Genomic DNA, 21488 nt, shown 5'->3' on the forward strand with positions numbered 1-21488 from the left:
AATAGAAAGTTTGTAGTCATAGGGAATTCTATAATTGGGGGTAGATAACATCCTCTGCAGTCGCAACCCAGAGTCCAGGAGGGTGTGTTGTCTACCTGGTGCAAGGGTAAAAGGCATCTCGGAGCAACTGGAGAGGAACTTAGAAAGGAAGGGGGAGGATCCAGTTGTCATGGTCCACGTCGGCACCAATGACATAAGGAAGAACAAGGAGGAGGTCCTGCTATGGGACTATCAGAAGCTAGAAACTAAATTAAAGGGCAGGACCTCACGGGCTGTAATCTCAGGATTACTACCCGAGCCACGTGCTAATTGGCACAGGGATAGGCAGATCAGGAAGGTGAACGCATGGCTGAAAGAGTGGTGTGGGAAGGAGGGGTTCCACTTCTTAGGACACTGGCACCAGTACTGGGACAGGAAGGAGCTGTACCGCTGGGACAGGCTCTACCTGAACTGGAATGGGCCCAGAGTCCTCGCAGAAAAAATAAATAGGGCGGTGGATAAGGCTTTAAACTAACAAGATGGGGGGAGGGATCTGGTAGCAATAACAAAAGCCAAAAGATAAAAGAAACAGGAAATTAATGTAAAGATCAGACGAGGGTAAGGAATAAAGATAACAAATGGTCAAAGAACAAATACAGTTTATAAAACAAAAGGACTGTTAAAAATAAAGTAAAAGGAATAACCATTAAAGACAAATTAAACTGCCTGTACAGCAATATACACAGCATTCAAAATAAAACAGGGGAACTGGAGGCAATAATCCAGAGCGAGGAACCAGATGTAATAGGAATTACTAAAACATGGCTACATAAAGAACAGGACTGGCAACTAAATATTGCAGGTTATAACATAATCAGAAGGGATAGAGAAGGAAGGGGGGGGGTGGAGTAGCCGCACGAATGAGAGATAAGATAATAGCAGTGGGAAAAAGGGACATAAATAATAGAAGGATAGAAACAGAATCCATATAGATTGAAATAAAAGATAAGGGATCGATCACGTTAACACGTCTGTATACTGCAGAGCACCTAATAGTGGAAAGGAGGTGGACATAAGAAATAGGAGCAGGAGTAGGCCATCTGGCCCCTCGAGCCTGCTCGAGGCATGTGGAGAAAGAAACATGTAAGCAAATACGTGAAATGAGTAAAGGTCATAGAATAATAATTATGGGAGATTTTAACCACTCCCAAATAAACTGGCAAGAAGAGGTGAGTAAAGAGAATGGAGTTTTATAATCTGTGCAGGACTCCTTTCTTACCCAGTATGTAAAAAGCACAAAAGAGGAAGCACTGATGGATCTAGTAATGGGATATGAACCAAAACAGATAAAAGAAATAAGGGTAAGGGGACATCTAGGCAATAGCGAACACAACATAATGAGGCACTATTACATATATATACAAATTAATTAGAAAAGGGAATGGTGCCAGAGGACAGGCGGACAGCTAATGTGATTCCCATATTTAAAAATGGAGATAGAACAAGTCCAGGGAACTACAGATCAATTAGCTTAACATCGGTGGCAGGAAAGATAATAGAATCCACGCTCAAAGTTGTAATAGAAAAACATCTAGAAACCAAAATTTAATAAAGAATAGTCAGCACGGATTTGAAAAGGGAAGGTCATGCTTGACCAGCCTTAGTCAATTCTTTGAAGAAGTAACAGAAAGGGTAGACAAGGGTGATGCAGTAGATGTAAATCTATTTGGATTTTCAAAAGGCCTTCGATAAGGTACCTCATAGTGGACTCATGACGAAGGTCACAGCATATGGAGACAGGTAGCAGAATGGATAGCAAGCTGACTACAAAACAGAAAATAGAGAATAGGGGTTAAAGGAAGTTACTCAGACTGGCAAAAGGTGGGAAGTGGTGTTCCACAAGGATCGTGCTGGCACCATTGTTCACAATTTACATTAACGATTTGGATTTGGGAATCAGAAGTACAATTTCAAAATTTGTGGAAGGCACCAAATTGGGGGTTTAAATAATACTGAGGAGGACTGCAACAAAATAAAGGAAGACAATGATAAACTTGCTGAATGGGCGTGTAATTGGCAAATGAATTTCAATACAGATAGGTGGGAGTTGGTACATTTTGGCAGGAAGAATAAGGAGGCCACATACTGCTTGGAAAATCAGAGTCTAAATGGGGTAGAGAAACAGAGGGATCTGCGGGTACAGATACACAAATCACTAAAAGTAGCGACACAGGTTAATAAGGCCATAAAAAAAGCATGATGTGGAGATGCCGGTGATGGGCTGGGGTTGACAATTGTAAACAATTTTACAACACCAAGTTATAGTCCAACAATTTTATTTTAAAATCCACAAGCTTTCGGAGGCTTCCTCCTTCCTCGGGTGAATGTACCTGAGGAAGGAGGAAGCCTCCGAAAGCTTGTGGATTTTAAAATAAAATTGTTGGACTATAACTTGGTGTTGTAAAATTGTTTACAAATAAAAAAAGCAAACAAAGCACTAGGGTACATTTCTAGAAGGTTAGAATTGAAAAGCAGGAAAGTTATGTTAAACTTGCATAGAACCGTGATTAGACTACACTTGGAGTACTGTTTACAGTTCTGGTCTCCATATTATAAAAAGGATATAGAGGCACTGGAGAAGGTGCAAAAAAGATTTACTAGGATGATATCAGAACTGAGAGGTTATACCTTTCAGCAAAGCTTGAACAGGCTGGGGCTCTTTTCTCTAGAAAAAAGATTGAGGAGCAGCCTGATAGAGGTCTTCAAGATAATGAAAGGGTTTGATAGGGTAGACATAGAGATGATGTTTCCACTTGCATGGGAGACTAGAACTATGGTCCATAAATATAAGATAGTCACCAATTAATTCAATAGGGAATTCAGGAGAAACATCTTTACCCAGAGATTGGTTAGAATGTGGAAATTATGACCGCAAGAAGTTGTTGCGGCAACCAGCATGGATGCATTTAAGGGGAAGTTAGATAAACACATGAGGGAGAAAGGAATCGAAGGGTATATTGATGGAGTTAGATGAAGCAGGGTGGGAGGAGGCTCGTATGGAGCATAAACACCGACATAGACCAGTTGGATCTGTTTCTGTGCTGTACATTCTATGTAATTCTATGTGAGATACGTAAGAAATGATGAACATGTACAGTCCACATTTAATGATTAGGTAAAAGTGCATTTGGCAATTGTGGATCTTTAGCCTGTGATCAAATGGGTCACAGGTAATGTGCAGCAGGCAAGAAAGGAAAAGGACTAATTCATGCACGGTAATTTATCGAGGGGTAGATTTGACCAAAGCAAAAGTCACTTATCCCATATTTGAAATAATTGGAAGATCCCACTTCCAGACAGGAGATGGGGAGATCACAATTTCCTACACAAAACTTCCACTAAGTGCAGCAGGAAAATTGAGAAGCCTGGATAAATGTGATCCCAAGCAACACATCATAGTAAGCCCCACTCGGATACACTGCACCCTCCAAAAAGGTTGTTCAAACCATCTCTTGCCCCAGTGCACAGATATCCACAAGTCCAATTGACCCCTCCATCCTATGAATTAATTGAGATGGAGTTGGGATTCTTCCCTTTTTGGTTATCCTGCGGGTTCATAAAACAGGAACAACCATGTACTCAATGAGCAACAGTAGGGTGAGTATTAATTATTATTTTTGTAAATAAAATGCTTTACACATTAATATGAATTAGTTGCTTAATTTATTGATCACATATGTACTCAAGAAAATGTTTGAACACAATACACAATGCAATGAAAATTGCATTGCTCCTCCTTCAGTTAAGTTCATATTACATTCATTCTGATATAATTACTAATGAATCTTCCATTGCGTTGCTCATAGTAAGTCAGATAATGCACTGTTTTATAATGTCAGGAACGTTATATTGTATACTGCACAATGTAATATTCTGCTGTTAAGTTGAAGCTGTGTTTAAGGTGGCCTGTCCCTTTAAGGTCACAAAGTCTAATTGCTGCAAGTAAACTCAGCCTGGGGCCAATTAATCGCTGCGTGGCGAAGGATGTTTGCGAATTGGAAAGTGCTTAGAAATTTCCGTCTCCAAGTCAGACGGATCAGCTTGAAATGACAGGTTCCTTTTTCATACTTTCACCCGTGTGCAGTGTCTGAAGTGTGTCATATGTACATCTATCCATGGTGTAAGAGAGACTTACAAGTGAAGTGTCATACAATGATGTCGGCATGAACTCCAGCCGACAATGTTAAGGCATCAGTCTCTGGTGTCGGCAATTGGAAATCCTGCTCTCCCACATCTAGTGCAGGGATTCATTTTTCTGGGATGTCTGGATAGCCGGGCTCAGTGGCATCAAGCATACGAGAGAAATTTTACAAACTTTGGGTGGATTCTATCTCTGACCAGAGATATCAGGGCACCTTAAACTGTTGCTTCACTAGTCTAAAAATGTGTTCACTAATGAACCAGGTACATTACTGTGCCTCGTTAGCTACTAATTGCGGTTAATGGAAAGACCTCAATTGAAATTTTCAAGACTGAGATCGTTAGATTTTTTTGTCAGGTAAGGGTATCAAGGGACATGGAGCAAAGGCAGGAAAATATAGTTGAGGTACAGATCAGCCATGATCTAACTGAATGGTGGAACAGGCTCAGGGGGCTGAATGGCCTACTCCTGTTCCTATGTACATCATGAGCCTCAGTTTCCAAACGAACCTGTTGTCGCTAAACACCTAATTTATTTTTCAACTGGCGTTATTTTAGAATGAATGGGTTACCGTTGGTGTTGAAATGACACCGATCAGTAGATGCAGGCCATAGCCTTGTTGATATTTATTCTGTTCAAATGAAACCAAGTGTATGAGACAAATGTCAAGAGCAGCTTTATAACTTACAATTGTCACACTGTGTACCTCGCGACAGAGGCAATGCATTTTATTTCATCAAACAAAAAAGTGACATTACAAATGTCTTAGCTGTGCCCCCTGGGTGAAATTAAAGCAGGCACAAATGATCCTAAATTGGGCTAATCTGGGTTTGGAATTCAACGTGCAATTCAGTTCTCCCTGTGTCTTTTTAAAGCTGCTCCCACTGAATTTTCCCAAGCTCTATGAGGTCATCTTTTTCTGCGACCAAACGCAGTGGAATACCAAGAAAATAGAACATGAGGTGAAAAGAAAGATGGGAAATGGAGGGGGAAACTAGATGGAGAAAAGCCAGAGCGAAAGATATATCTACAAAGAATGATAAGAGGCCTTGGCTGGTCATTCATCAGATTTGCTGCTTTGTAGGACTTTGCTGCAAGCAAACTGCCTATAACATTTACCTGCATACCGGTGAATAGCTCTCAAAAGGGATTTCATTGGGGTGTGAAGTGCTTTGGGTCATCCTGAGAGACATGATAAGTTGTTATATAAATGGAAGTTCTTTCTTCCTATCTATCACATGGGACAAGCAGAGGAAAAATAGCAACAGGTTCATAGTACAGTACTGACTTTCCCGGGGTATGAACTTACACAACAAATGACCGCACATGTTCTCTTTGGCCATTAATAAGACTGAAAAAGGGCCAGAAAAGCCTTCTGCTTTGGTCAGGTGACTTCCACAATCACAATGGGGGTAATTTTCAACTCTAGCAAGGGCAGAAGTCAGGCATTAGTGGATCAGCTGCTGGATCTTCCTTTCCATTATGGGATGTATAACAGACAGTCAAATCCATTACTGCCAGTTTTCTTTTTTTTTATTCGTTCACGGGATGTGGGCGTCGCTGGCAAGGCCAGCATTTATTGCCCATCCCTAATTGCCCTTGAGAAGGTGGTGGTGAGCCGCCTTCTTGAACCGCTGCAGTCCGTGTGGTGACGGTTCTCCCACAGGAAGGGAGTTCCAGGATTTTGACCCAGTGACGATGAAGGAACGGTGATATATTTCCAAGTCGGGATGGTGTGTGACTTGGAGGGGAACGTGCAGGTGGTGTTGTTCCCATGCGCCTGCTGCTCTTGTCCTTCTAGGTGGTAGAGGTCGCGGGTTTGGGAGGTGCTACTGAAGTTGAAAATGGCCCCCATTCACAATTAGAATCACATTAACGGTCACATTTACGATTATATTCCCACGGTTGTCAAAAAATGCAGGCCCCGTTTGCAACTGAATTACCTCATTAAAGAGTTACAGGCTCTCAAAATAATTAAAAGTAAGCAATGCAGACACCCTTTGCTGTACAAATCATCTAACAATTGCGACTGAGATATAATTTTAGTGCCTCGAGTGGACTAGAGAAGGCCTGAGATCCCTCGGTCCCAAAACTGCAGCTTAATTAACGGTGTGTCCTTGTAAATCTGTGTAAAGGAAGTGTTGGTGGGAGTTGTTTGGTTTCTTTTAAGTAAGAGGTCACAGATATTAGGGCTACCATTTACTCAAAGCTATTATAACCCATTTAGACTCATGAAAATGGAGAGAAGTGGTAATGTCGAGAGGGACATTTTAAACCACAGACACCAACTGTTCTTGAGTTGCAACACAAGAATTGGATTTAAAACCTTTTGGGAAAGGAAACAGTGATACAAAGGAAAAAGAATTAACTTGCATTTATATAGCGTCCCTCATGATCTCATGATGTTCCAATGCGCTTTACAGCCAATGAATTACTTTTTGAAGTGTGGTCACTGTTGTAATGTAGGAAATGCGGCAGCCAATTTGCGCACAGCAAGCTCCCACAAACAGCAATGTGACAGTGACCAGATAATCTGTTCTTCAGTGGTGTTGGTTGAGAGATAAATGTTGGCAGAAAACTCCCATGCTCTTCTTCGAATAGCGCTGTGGGATTTTTTATATCCACCTGAGAGGGCAGATGGAGCCTCGGTTCAACGTGTTATCCAAAAGACAGCACCTCCAACAGTGCAGCACACCCTCAGTACTGCACTGGAGTGTCAGCCTAGATTTTGTGCTCAAGTCGCTGGAGTGGAACTTGAACCCACAACCTTCTGACTCAAAAGTGAGAGCATTACCACTCTCACCTCTAAATATGAAGCTAAACATCAGCGTACAGAAATATTTCATAGTCGAGACTTCTGCCAGTTAGCCTCCCTGCTGGCTCATTGTGTAAATGCACCAGTATAACCTTGAGCTACGCAAATCAGCAAGATCCCAGTTTTGATTCTTGATCTTGTGGATAGCTGACCTTAGTTGTGGTTAATTAATTTGTCTTAGAGTCCCAGAGCTGGAAAAGGGGGCAGGGAAAAAATCTGCAAGAGTCCCTATTCTTGGCCACGGCAGCGATCCTAGTCGGAAAGTGCAAGCATGTGGATATTAGATTTCACTGTAATATCCCTGCTATGACTATCTTGATCTTGCCCCAAATGTAAAAAGTGCAATTTGGGAAAGGAACTCTACCCCCATTCAGGGCGGCTCACACTCCTTGTAACTGGGGTGTCCTTAAAGTGTGGCGCAAAGTGTGAATGACAAGAGAAACTTTGGTTAGGCTGCCTACTATCATAGCAAAGGATGGAGCCTGGGAGAGGTTAATTCAAATAGTACACATCAATGAGACGAGATGAGATCAGACTGCACAACATTTGGATCCAGTTCATGAAGGACATGCCAAGCTCCCCATATTCTGAAACAAAAAATAATCCTTACACCCAAGGGTTTCCCACACCTAGCAGGGCGTCAAGTCCATTGTGCAAGAGTCTTAGCATTCAAGAAACCTATACGATGACCCAGAATTTACCGGAGCAGGGCATCTCATGGCATGCCCCATTAGTTAGATTATTTTCCTCACCTTTCATCTCAAATATTTTTTGCGCCGCAAATTGCTGGAAGTGCAAGCTGATAACGGAGAGGTTGAGTGGCATTGCAGGAACATAAATCTTGTCATTAAAAGGGTCCTTACGTCGTTAAGTACCAGCCCTAACTTTCTGCAGCGAGTTTAATTGGTAATTAGTGCACAAATGCAGCAATTTCTTGAAACTCACGGGGAGGATGAGGGCGAGCTGCCGTTTTAGTGAGACTAACAGCGGAGCGTCGCAAATCGTCCAGCAATTTGTGGCGATTTACAACTCACGGCGTATCTCTTCCTCGCCACAAATTGCTGGATTATTTACTCACTAATAAACTCACCGTTATTTTCCCAGCAAGTTCTGGGCCATAATATACTTGGTTTTTAATTTTCCTTAATTCTGCTTTACAACAGAAAAATAATTCTGATACAACACACAAGAATAGAAATGACAAAAGCAAAATACTGCGGATGCTGGAAATCTGAAATAAAAACAGAAAATGCTGGAAATACTCAGCAAGTCAGGCAGCATCTGTGGGGAAAGAAACAGAGTTAACGTTTCAGGTCGATGACCTTTTATCAGAACTGCTAGAAATGACTGTTGGCGATGTTACCTTACGAATGCTTAACGCACCCGTATTAAATCCTTCTCTCCTCTAGTTGAAGGGGCACATCAACCTTAAACAGGTCAATGCTTCCACTGAAACACCAGAGAGGAATGGAATACAAGTGAGCTAAACCCTCGTACAATATCCCCCCCCTCAAAAAAAAAGAACTTGTCACTACTGAGTTACTCATAGCAGATGATGAACTTCCTGTAATTATCCAGTCATGATGTTTCCATGGTGAACCATATTAAAGATTTCTTTTGAATATGTTTTTATTTCAAGTCGCTTGACATTTTATTTGATATTTTTTAATAAAGTTCCTACTATTGTACCAAACTTTACCTAGTATTATTGCAAAATTCCCCTCATGCATCACATGACAGAAAAGAAAATCTTCACATGACAAATTCATACAAGCACCTCAAGCTTTCAGACAGCACAACAGGCCAGACTTAATTCATTTCATTATAAATAACACTGCTATATATAGAGTAAATTATAGCTTTATTACTCACTCACTCCCAAGCATCCATAATTCTGCATATTTAAGGAGCGACTCTTACCTTTTATATATATAAAAAAATCAACTAGCCACAAAGAGCTTTTGTCTTGGTCCTCACTTTTATTGTGTGACAGGACTTTAATGGAACTCTTGTCCATTCTGGGCAGGCTATAGCAGCATCAGATGCTCCCAGGAGTAAACCTTACTCTTCCTCAACAATATGCCTTCAACCCAAACTGAAGAGAGTTTGGGCCAATGCGAATTCTTTCCATTTTGCGCAGGTTTTCGTTAGGCAAGGGCACGAAGGGTTACAGAACCAAGGCGGGTAAATGGTGTTAAGATACAGGTCAGCCGTGATCTAACCGAATGGTGGAACAGGCTGGCGGGGCCTACTTCCTTCCTTTGCGTACTAGCCGTCTCTGGGCCCTCTGAAGATGTCAATTTAGTCCCAGTCCAGTGTCAATTAGTCTGGATTGTGAGCAGTTTATGCTGTGGCCAATACTCTCTTTAGAAGTGGGTTGAAAGTGCCCAGACTCATTTTGTGTGGGAGACTTAGTCAGCAACGAGAGAAGATTTTCATCCCATCGTTATGCAATACAGAAGCAACAACAGAGTGCTGTAATCTGCTGCACCACCCACTCCCCTTGATTCCAAAGAATTGTGATTAATCTCAACATCCTTTTGTTTAATTCTGCATTTCTGCAGATTTGTTTTTGAACAGCGGAAGTTAAAGCCGATGACATCATTAGGGAACTAGCACGAAGGAGCTAACGAGCCCAAACAGTGAAGAATATGAATTAATATCAGTAGATGTGGGAGACCAAGATGTTCCGTTTGCTGAGAGGGGAAACTAGGTGCTTGCCACTTGTAGAAAATAGTTGACACCATCAGGGCACCTATTTTACAGTAACAACAGTGAGCATATTAGTAACATTTTATATGATAGTGGTTTTTTTTAAGCAGGCTGAAGCTTGAAGTGATCATTAGTGGGTAATACATAGATTTTTCCTGCTGGCATAATGTTAAGCTACGAGAGAGAAAATCACCTTTTGTTCCAGTGCCCCGTGGGATCTCCACAAAAGCACACAGTTGGAGCCCTGCCCATTGAGGGCAATACTCTGGCAAAATGCACAAACTAAAGTTGCATACATCAATAAGGTAGCCATTCTCATCACCCCATGCTCCCATCATTAACAATTACTATCTCCTGTCCACAAGTCAATGGTGGGGGGGGGGGGAGGAAGTAAGTGCAAAATGGCTTTATGTTTTGCGGGTATTCTGATGAACTCATCTGCACTAATTAGTGTCAATTTTCTGTTTCTGCTTCCATGTATCGATAAATTGCACTCCCCCCCACATAAAGTGTGTGAATTTCAGCCCAGTAATTTTAATGGATGGAATATCACAAAATTGGGGTGTGCGATTTCACGCAGGAGAAGAAAATCTCCTCTATTATTTAGATGAACTATTTCTAAACCTCGATGGACGGACTGAAATAAATATTTTTAAAGCTAATTCTTTTTTTTATTAAAGTGATCACAAGAACATAAGAATCGCTAGATGAAAAAAGACCAAGGTCCATCTAGCTCGCCTTCTACCATCCTGGTAGTTGTATGATACAACGATAATGGAGTTGTTTGACTAATCATAGCAATCGATCTCTATCAATTAGTCTAAAACAGATCCAGACCCGCGAGGAAAATTCCCAGTGGTGGAGAGCTTTGGGAACCATAGGTCCAAAGTCACCTGTTCCTCCCAAGCTTGCTACACTTACCACATGTCATGTCTCAAAATACCAATACGCCGTATCACAAAATGTTACTTTCCATTAGTGCCAGCACCTTTTCCAGTTTGAAGAAATGCACCCGGAATAGCACCAACAAACATTTCTTTTTATTCCTATTTGTCCTGTTTATGTCTTACTGAGCCATTCACCTTGACCTCTGACTGAGAAAATGGACAGGCTGCTGTGGGTCATCTGCACAATTGTATTATGTGTTTGTAGGGAGTGCTGATGTGTAACTTGCAGCATTGCCAATACCCCCTTCATCTCACAGGCCTGGCACCTTCCCTTTACCAGGAGCTGTGTGCAATGACCTAGCCGAGATTGGTAACTCTTTAAAAATCCCAAGTCCAAATATTGGCCAAAAGGAATTAAATTGTGTCTGGTACTCTGTGCTCCATAAGGCCAGCACAGTTTTCATCGCCTTTAATTTTTGTTAAGGCAGTTTTGTACGTCCCAGAGGTTTTGTGAGTGAAATCCACTTTAAATAGAATATATGACGAGCAGAATTTTTCAACGTATTTAACCCCTGCCACTGAACTCTCCTGAATTATTGGTTCGGCACAGTTCTACAGGCACTGATCAGCCTCCAGTGCCACTGCCAATTAGCCATTATTCACATGGGTCAGTAGGCTATTTGATCATGGGGGCATCACACCAAGTCCAGCTGTGGCCTCGTCCAACATCTGCACCAGTGCACTTCCAGTAGGGGTTGCTGGTTAGTTATTAGAAGCAGCAACCCTGGAAGATTTCCCCCCTCCCTAACTGAGGGGCGTTGAGGCCAACCTGTAGCACCAACAAGATCAGCCAACGCGACACAGACTGGGATCTCCTAGTCTGTATGATTCAGCTCCTTACTGGATAAACTCGCTGAGGCACTGGGGAAGCTTTCAAACAGAATTTTTAAAGCAAAGTTATAAAATAAAAATGATGTGGAGATGCCGGTGATGGATTGGGGTGGACAAATGTAAGGAATCTTACAACACCAGGTTATAGTCCAACAGTTTTATTTGAAAATCACAAGCTTTCGGAGGCTTTCTCCTTCGTCAGGTGAGTGTGTGATTCCTTGAAGGTTACCGCATATATAGTCAGAGAACAATGCCTGGTGATTACAGATAATCTTTCCAACTGCCCGTTGTCAAGGCAATCAGACAGAGAGATAGTACATACAGGACTACTGAATATACAAACTGTCCAAACCCAAAGACAGAGAGAGAGAAACATCTGAAAGGAAGAGAGAGAGAGAATGACCAGTTGTATTAAAAACAGATAACCCTTTTTTCGCTGGTGGGGTTACATATAGCGTGACATGAACCCAAGATCCCGGTTGAGGCCGTCCTCATGGGTGCGCCATGTTCCGCACCCATGAGGACGGCCTCAACCGGGATCTTGGGTTCATGTCACGCTACACGTAACCCCACCAGCGAAAAAAGTTATCTGTTTTTAATACAACTGGTCATTCTCTCTCTTTCTCTTCCTTTCGGATGTTTCTCTCTCTCTCTCTCTCTCTGTCTTTGGATTCGGACCGTTTGTATATTCAGTAGTCCTGTATGTACTGTCTCTCTGTCTGATTGCCTTGACAACGGGCAGTTGGAAAGATTATCTGTAATCACCAGGCATTGTTCTCTGACTATATATGTGGTAACCTTCAAGGAATCACACACTCACCTGACGAAGGAGAAAGCCTCCGAAAGCTTGTGATTTTCAAATAAAACTGTTGGACTATAACCTGGTGTTGTAAGATTCCTTACATAAAATAAAAAGAAATAAATGCATTTATATAGAGCCTTTCACAACCTCAGGACGTCCCAAAGCATTTTACAGCCAATGAAGCACTTTTGAAGTGTAGTCACTGTTGTAATGTAGGAAACGCGGCAGCCAATTTGCGCACAGCAAGTTCCCACAAACAGTAATGTGATAATTACCAGATAATCTGTTTTAGATTGGTTGAGGGATAAATATTGGCCAGGACACTGGGATGAACTCCCCTGCTCTTCTTTGAAATAGTGCCATGGGATCTTTTACGTCCACCTGAGAGGTTTAACATCTCATCTAAAAGACGGCACCTCCGACAGTGCGACACTCCCTCAGTACTGCACTGGAGTGTCAGCCTAGATTTTATGCTCAAGTCAAGAGTGGGACTTGAACCCACAACCTTGTGACTCAGGGGGCAAGATTGCTACCTAATAAGCCACAGCTGACACCTTACCAGATAATAATTACATAGAATTGAATGGAATTTCAGCACAGAAACAAGCCATTCGGCCCGACTGGTCCATGTCAGTGTTTATGCTCTACATGAGCCTCCTCCCGTCTTACCTCATCTTACCCTTTCAGCATATCCTTCTATTCCTTTCTCCTTATCTAGCTTCCCCTTATCAGAGGTTGACACAGAAATGCAACATTCAAAGACGGCGTCACAATGAGCAATACTGAGTGCCATAGCGAGGGTTCTGGATGTTTAGAACCGACTGGCGCAAAGGAAATCCATGAAAGATCAGCAATGTTTTTATAAATGACAACGCTTCACTGAAATAATATCCCACGTGTTCTAACAATATCTTTCATAAATTCAGATATGCGTGTTTTTTTTCAGTCTAGATGTAGTCGGCTTTGCAGGTTCTCAGCTGTGGAGTTTAGTGGGCATCCCACCAGCTGAAAGAATCCCACTGCACTAATCCCACCACGGGAACCCACCCTCCTGCCATTGTCAACCACAAACACAAGCTCTACCTCAGCAGCTGCAAAGGGCGTTCGTCACCCAATTTGCCGATTTTCCCGGCTGGAGGAGGAGGAGGAGGAGGCGGAGGAGGAGGCGGTGGTCATGGAAACGGATGGCAATGAAAAAAGAGGGAGTGACAAAAGTAAAACAAAAAGCAAGAGGCAAATTTGTCACCGTTTCCTTGCCAACCATTTTAATTAAATTTAATTAACCCTTCAGGATGCAGCGTCACTCTTTTTTTCAGCCCAAGTTTAAATTTAGTTTGGAGCATTTTTGTTTGCATTAAATTTGTGGGGAAAATGATGGGTTGTGGTACATGAAGCCCAATCTTCATTATGCATCTAACTGAGATACATTCAATATTAACCAATAAAATCATTAAAACAGAAATGTATTTCAAAGGTGACTATTGAACATGAGTATGATACTTAAAGTTTTCACTTAAATACAACGTAGCAAGGTGCGTGGGTGGAGGAGATCTGCCATACTTTGAAAATGTCTGCCGTAAATGGTGTTACCATACCAGTCTTAAAAATGAACACTTTGTTATATTAATGAGGTCTCTATTTAGCTTCCGGAAAAAATGAAAGTGAACGATTCTGTTCACAGTGGCAGAGAGTTCATACATCAGGGGACACAGGTTTTAAAAACTAGAAAGAAGAAATTGCACAGGACTTTCACTCAGAAAATAATAACAGACTTGTGGAATGAGTTACCATGGAAGGCCACTGCAGTAGAGAGAATTCATGGGCTCATAGAGTCAATTGCAGGTGTTTCTGGAATGAAGACTCTGGTGAGAATGATCTGTCAAAAAGGGACTGTTATGTTATATCCAATGGTCTTTTCCTGTTGCCAAAAATTCTTACGATTTGAGTACAAAATCTCGGCTGACACTCCAATGCAGTGCTGAGGCACTGTCAACATAATTTGTATCTGGCTTGAGGTGGCTTTAGTCCTCACAGTGCTAGACTATTGTCTGGGATCACCATAAGAGTGACTTAATCACCATACAGCTCAATTCACTCTAAAATAAATTGTAGGCCACAGGCCCACAAGTGAGAAGTTCCCACAGGCTTGAAGATCATCACGGCCCATTTCATGACCAGGGAGAAAAAAGTGCTTTTAATGCCCTCGCACCATGTAGGGTTGCCAACCCTCCAGGATTGCTCTAAAGTCTCCAGGAATTAAACACTACTCTTCAGGACACTGTTGCAAACAACCCAGGAGAAAAATCATAGGGGTAATAAAAAGTTGTGTTTTTAAAAAAAAATCTTTAAAACTGTTTTGTATATAAAAATACTTGACATGGGAAAGAAAGGCAGTCAAGAATTATCCAATCAGGGCAATGGATAGTCTGTTTGCTTTCCAATTGGTGTAAGAAGGCAGTGCAATGTAACTGTGTTGGGTGACCAATGGTAGGATTGTGGGGGCGGGGTGGTTGAAGGCAGGAGGTCATGTGACGACACCTCCAGGAATATATCCAACCAGAGTTAACAACCCCAGCACCACATGAAGTCTGCCATACAATATTATTCCAGTGCATTCACATCAAAGCATGCCAGAAACATATTTCAATGATCTGATCAATGCTCACTCAATAGCTGGAAACTGTGCATCACACTACTGAACAAAAATCATTTTATGCAATGCACAGTGTGCAGAAGTTTTGCTTCATATCATTGTTGGCACACATCCACAGTGGAAAAAAGAACACTCCTAAATTTACTCTTGTAAGCTAGATAAATCTGCCTGCTGTGTGATGATTTTGCTTCTTTTTGTATTTTAACCAGCCAGTTCTTTTAGTTGATAGGTTATTGACTTCAAGGATAATCAACTTAAACGAAGTGTCACAGGAAAAAAAAGGAAATCTCGACACACATCGGCAAACTTTTCCGGACTCCTTGCCACCACTCATATGAACATTAGAACATAAGAAATAGGAGCAGGAGTAGGCCATACGGCCCCTCAAACTTGCTCCGCCATTCAATAAGATCATGGCTAATCTTCTACCTCAACTATACTTTCCTGCCCGATCCCCATATCCCTCGATTCCCCTAGACTCCAAAAATCTATCTATCTCAGTCTTGAATATACTCAACGACTGAGCATCCACAGCCCTCTGGGGTAGAGAATTCCAAAGATTCACAACCCTCTGGGTGAAGAAATTTCTCCTCATCTCCTAAATCGCACATCTCTTATCCTGAGTCTATGCCTCCTAGTTCTAGACTCTCCAGCCAGGGGAAACAGCCTCTCTGCATGTACCCTGTCCAGCCCTCTCAGAATCTTATATGTTTCTATGAGATCACCACTCATTCTTCTAAACTCCAGGGTGTGTAGGCCCACTCAGACCTCAAACACAGCGGGCGGTTTATCGGAAATTAAAAGCGGCGCGGCCTGCCATTTTCCCATTAGCTGCCCATGATAGATTTTTGTTAGGCAAGAGTATTAAAGGTTATGGAACCAAGGCGGATAGATGGAATTAAGATACAGACCAGCCATGATCTAATTGAATGATGGAACAGGCTCAAGGGGCTGAATGGCCTACTCCTATTCTTAAGTTACTATGTTCCATTGTGTGCAAGGCCTCAACACAATGGAGGAACAGGGCCTTGGAAAATTTAATTCAATAACCAAGTCCATAACGTCACGTGACTGGCAAACAGCATCAAATAGTTTTATATTGCAGTTTGCATTAAGAGTGCTGTGTATGTAATTGTAAGCTCATTTACAAACAATAATTTCAACGCACCTTTGAAAAATACAAAAGAAACAATTTCAACACTCTTATTTCCAATATTTCTTAATACCTTTTACAACACCAATGCTGCAAGAGAGGAATATTGAAATTAACAGTGCTATTTAAAGCTTGCAGTAGCAAGTGGAGATAATTACAGACTTTTTACTGTATTGATTACACACTTGAATGATTGTTAAATGTCATTTGGGCAATTTTCCTTCCTTCCTTGCCATTTACGCAATGTAAATAATGTATTTTTAGGAATTTCTGTCAGATAAAATGAAAAATAAATCTAGAATACTCAGGGCACCAATGGTGTAACATTGATGCAATTCCAATCTGAACAGTATATTTTCAATGTAAAATTGTAGTGAATTTATATTTCATTATAAATAACTCTGTCTTTACACAATTAAATATTAATAGTTTTTGATGACCATAATAACCTCAAAAAAGAAGTGAAAGATTATTTACTTAATATAGATCAAGGATTGATTCCGTTCTGTTACTGGGCCTTAGGCAAGCAAAGCAAATATTTAATACAAAAGGTTTACTCCAACGCCCATTTCCACTGAACTCCTAGTATGCAGACTTCAACAAACCAACTAGATTGTGTCCCTGATGGCTTTTCTCTATTCCAGTTCAACTCAATCTGAATGCCGCACGATTGGCAATATTCAGTAACCCGGTCATTTGCCTTCTCAAGGTTCCTTCTTTTAATGAAGAAAAATCACTGCTCAGTTTAAATTCAGAGATCCTCAGAAACGCAAGGTGTTGGGCATCAACATATGACGTGAAAATGTCTATTTACAAGGCGGCTTGCAAATGACAGTAATCTCAACATGCTTTTCAATTCGCACCGCTGCAACTTACACACCCCCTTCTTTAAGAGTTGCTCTACTATTACACCTTTCCAGGACTGAAGTGATATTCTGTGCCAGCCCAGAAATGGGCAAAATGACTTACGAATTAAGCAATGTACAGTGCATTACAATTTCAAAAATTCTACTTTATAAGAGCAGCAACAGTTTAAAAAAAAAATTGCGTTCATTTTATACGTGCAAGAACATACATATTTTACAAGCTCCAAAGGGCTTTCAGTACTCAAAGAGATTTTTTAAGGGCCATTTTGATAATATGCTCATAAGCACACATTTCCAACTGAATAGGAACAGCAGGGAAGGTGAATTCCTCACAACAGCATTTTCATGTAAGAGGAAATGTTATGTAAGCACAGAAATTGAATCTATCCAATAATGTTTAAAGCTACAGTGAGCAAAACCCTGAATTCTCTCATTAATCGAGACTAACAGTCATTTGCTCAGATTTCTCTGCATTTCGAGTCAGTTTCGATTACCTCCTTCTGATGTTCTGCTCCTCTCGTAACAGAATTTTATTTTGTATTTCACTGCAACATTTCCTCACAGTTGGGCGAATTTCAAAGCACATTGTAACAAAACCACTGAAATGGATTTGATAACTCTGAGGTCCTGCTTGATTGCATGGCAAGTTGAATCTTATGACAAGACAGAAATAATCAATTAAGCTAATTCAAATTACAATTTTAGATACTGAAATTTGAACCACTTTTCTGCTGGCAAGTTTGATATTTTCATTTTCTCGTGTTCAATTTTACTACTTATATTAGCTTTGGGCATACGAGTATGGGTAGTACATGAAACACCGTGACAATATTCTAAATAACCGAGCAGAGGCAGCAGCTTGAATTCAAGTTACAAAAGCAATATCTGTCATAAGAAATCGGCACAGAGGGATTAATTGATCACACCCCGAACTAATGAACCACACATGCCGTAATGTTTGTGCCTTGCGTTCGCAGGTTTTTTTCCCAGATCAACAAAATAACTGTCGAGAAGATGCAAGTTACATTATTGTACCTCCAAAATGAACCTTCTTCTTTGACTTGGAGGTATCTGCCACAGCATCTCCACTATTTGTGAACATCTCACTTTTTTTTGTTCTGCTGTAAATGTCTTTCACTTTCCCCCAGATGAATGCGCAAAGCCTTTCGATATTTTAAGCTCCCGTCTTTTAGAGTAATGTTTCATTGTCAGCACCACAAAAAAACTTTTCAGAATCTGAAGAATTCACTAAAACCGTCCACACCACTGCAGATTCTAAGAGATGGAACAGAGACCTTAATTTACAGAACGCTATACATTAACTCAGAGATCCATTGTTTAGTGATCTCAGCCCTGGACTATATACTGTCAATGCTTACACTATAGCAACGGAGTTTCTTCCTACTTAGTATAGCACGTTGTCATGGAAACAGATCAGTCATGAATCAGAATGAGGGTTGCGGAAGGACGCATGAGTGCTGAGAGCAATTACACATGCCATTGGGAGAGCGAAAAAATGGAACTTAGTTATTACTAAAACAGCTACAACAATCAGGCAAGTCTCAATGACCCTGTATTTTAAGATTCAGTGTACAGTAGCACTGTGGTAACTAACACGAGTATTTCACATGATTTCAGGCCTCTCCAAAAGGTATTTTAAGATAGAAGTTTTCATCGGACAAGTTTAATGCAATATTTTTGCCTTTCAAATCTCACCATCAATCACTTTGCTTTCCCAAGACAAAAGTTTTATCTCAAAATTGTAAACCACTGATTTAAACAGATACTTATATTGTAGCAAAATTAAAAAATTGTGGATGGCTCCTAGTATAGATTCTGCAGGAACAACTTGCATTTATATAGCGCCTTTAATGTAGTAAAGAGTCCCAAGGTGCTTCACAGAAGGATCATCAAACAAACTTTGACACTGAGCCACATAAGGAGATATTAGGACAGATGACCAACAGCTTGGTCAAAGAGGTAGGTTTTAAGGAGCGTCTTAAAGGAGGAGAGAGAGGTAGAGAGGCGGAGAGGTTTAGGGAGGGAATTCCAGAGCTTAGGGCCTAGGCAGCTGAAGACATAGCGGCCAATGGTGCAGTGATTAAAATCAGGGATGCGCAAGAGACCAGAATTGGAGGAATGCAGAGATCTCGGAGGAAGATAGGGCTGGAGGAGGTTACAGAGATAAGGAGGCCATGGAGGGATTTGAAAACAAGGATGAGAATTTTAAAATCGAGGCGTTGCCAATGTAGGTCAGCGAGCACAGGGGTGATGGGTGAATGGGACTTGGTGCGAGTTAGGATACAGGCAGTAGAGTTTTGGATGAGCTTAAGCTAATGGAGGATGCAAAGTGGGAGGCCAGCCAGGAGAGCATTGGAATAGTCGAGTCTAGAGGTAGCAAAGGCATGGATGAGGGTTTCAGCAGTAGATGAGCTGAGACAGGGGCAGAGACGGGTGATATTACGAAGGTGGAAGTAGGCGGCCTTGGTGATGGAGAGGATATGGGGAGGTACAGGACTGGAACAGACTCTAGGGCCCAACTGGCTGTTCCCAAAGTATGTGCTAAATTGCCCCCATCTTTGCTTCAGCTGTGTTGCAGTAACTAGGACACCTTTTGACTTTTTTCTCACGTTAGCACTTACATGTTTCACATTTCTTTAAGTGAGGAATTAAAAAACTGAATCATAACGATGTAGATTGCAGAGTTTGGACTAAAAAACAAAAATTACTTCAGCCTGACCTACTAAGTTATATTTGCAAGGGCTTGAAGATAAGAGAAGTATCCAATATCCAGAAACAATAAACCTATGATATCCTAATTGCAAAGCAGTACTTTGTTACTAGATAGAATATGCATCACTTGAGAAAAAAGCCCAGAAATTACAGGTGGTGATATTAATGGATGAATGCTTAACATGTTTGGATTATTTATCTCCACCATTTTAACAGGGGTGTTAACCTCTTGATTTTAAATGGGTTAAGGCCTTCTTTAAAATAGCAGACAGAGGAATGCTGTAGGAATGTGTTACTCGTTTGTCCCCTAATATAGCCCACGGTAATTTCTCGGCTAGGATTACGATTAGTAACCGTTTACAAATGCAGGAAAATCGGAGCATTTTATAGTTTTTTTAAACTTTCAGTTGGTGTGCGGTTAAAATGTATTAACCATCCTTAATACTGCTGCATCACAAGCGACCTTTCACTATACTTACTAAAATAGTAAAAATGATAATTGGGTTGCTATCACAAATCATTATTGCAGCTCCAGTGCTACTGATGCTGTCACCCATAATTACACACTGAAAGTGCACAGGCAAGCTGGCTGGAAATGCATTAACTGATTATTTGCTGAACTCTCTTTGCTTCCTATTAGATATTACATTTTGAAAACGTCAATTTAACGTTAACGTCTTAACGCAGAGTTAATTCTTTAGTTAACAGCGCATAACGGGAATACTGCCGGCAAGTGATTCATGACAGGGTGAAGACTGAAACAGTCACAGAGTTTAAGTGGTTAATTTTCCCGTGAAACCCTCGCGCAGCTGATTCCTTCTGCTTCGTTTTTAGATTTTAGGCTCCTGGGAGTGTTAGCTGGTAATCCAGATTTATCAGACACAGCAAACGGCATTCACTGAATTGGATGTTGGCAGATGTTACTGCCTACTGTTCAGAGGCAAAGCTGCTGTATTGGAGCCGTACCGGCCCACGGAGGTCCCCAGGTTTGATCCCGGAGTTGTGCCCAGCTAGCTGATTTTAGCCAAGGCAACAGGGGGGGGGGGGGAAGTCTACTGCTGGCTACGGCGCCCCTGCATTTGGAAAGGGAAAAACCAGCCAGATTCCCCTTTCCCGATCGTGACACAGTGGCCGCAGCTGAAAGTGTGTGTGCTTGGACTTCAAGTGGAGACAGGATCAGACTCGTCTGTGGTGCCCTCCAGTGTCAAGATAACTTATTGGCACTCACCGTCAAACCTCATCAATGAACAGGGAACACTTGGGGAGCAGGCTTGGAAGGGAACAATGAGTCAGGGGAAGGGGAGGAGGGGAGAAAATGAAGAAAATTACTGCTGAGTAAATAAACTCATAGAATCATACAGGACAGAAGGAGGCCATTTGGCCTATAGTGCCTGCGCCCTCTCTTTGAAAGAGCTATCCAATTGGTCTCACTCCTTTGCTCTTTCCCTGTAGCCTACAAAATTTTCCCCAAGTATTTATCAATTCCCTTTTGAAACTGACGATTGAATCCCTTTCAGGCAGTGCATTCCAGATCATAACAACTCGCTGCCCAAAAAAAATTCTCCTCATCTGCCCTCTGGTTCTTTTGCCAATGACCTTAAATCTGTGTCCTCTGGTCACCAACCCTCCTGCCGGTGGAAACAGTTTCTCCTTATCTACTCTATCAAAACCATTTCATAATTTTGAAGATCTCTATTAAATCTCCTCTTAACCTTTTCTGCTCTAAGGAGAACAAACCCAGCTTCTCTAGTCTCTCCACATAACTGAAGTCTCTTATGCGTGGTATCATTCTAGTA

General features: G+C 41.4%; 1 protein-coding gene across 1 annotated transcript in view; it reads right to left on the minus strand.

Moving 5' to 3' along the window:
- The window catches only part of shank2b (SH3 and multiple ankyrin repeat domains 2b), a 680429-nt gene that overhangs the window by 343167 nt on the left and 315774 nt on the right, over positions 1 to 21488 (minus strand). The gene's annotated exons all lie outside the window — the stretch shown is intronic.

The sequence above is a fragment of the Heptranchias perlo genome, chromosome 12, assembly GCF_035084215.1.
Source record: "Heptranchias perlo isolate sHepPer1 chromosome 12, sHepPer1.hap1, whole genome shotgun sequence".
NCBI lineage: Eukaryota > Metazoa > Chordata > Chondrichthyes > Hexanchiformes > Hexanchidae > Heptranchias > Heptranchias perlo.